Source organism: Nannospalax galili, unplaced genomic scaffold (genome assembly GCF_000622305.1).
Source record: "Nannospalax galili isolate Female #2095 unplaced genomic scaffold, S.galili_v1.0 scaffold388, whole genome shotgun sequence".
NCBI lineage: Eukaryota > Metazoa > Chordata > Mammalia > Rodentia > Spalacidae > Nannospalax > Nannospalax galili.
This window is the reverse complement of record NW_008360304.1, coordinates 3,598,908-3,599,281: the sequence shown is the minus strand read 5'-3', so window position 1 is coordinate 3,599,281 and position 374 is coordinate 3,598,908.

Below are 374 nucleotides of genomic sequence, written 5' to 3'. Positions count from 1 at the left end.
AATTGGACTGGAGGGAACATACCTCAACATAATTAAAGCCATATATAACAAACCCACAGCCAACATCATTCTAAATGGAGAAAAATTGGATGCATTTCCATTGAAATCAGGAACAAGACAAGGCTGTCCACTCCACTTCTCTTTAACGTAGTGTTTGAAACTCTTGCAAAAGCAATAAGACAAGAGCAGGAAATTAAAGGAGTAGTAATTGAAGAGATCAAATTATCCCTTTTTGCAGTTGATATGATATCTAAGAGAAGAGACACCAAAAATTCCACCAGAAAACTCCTGGAAATTATTAACATGTTCAGTAAAGTGGCAGGTTACAAAATTAACCCACAAAAGTTTGTAGCCTTTTAAAATACCAATAACAA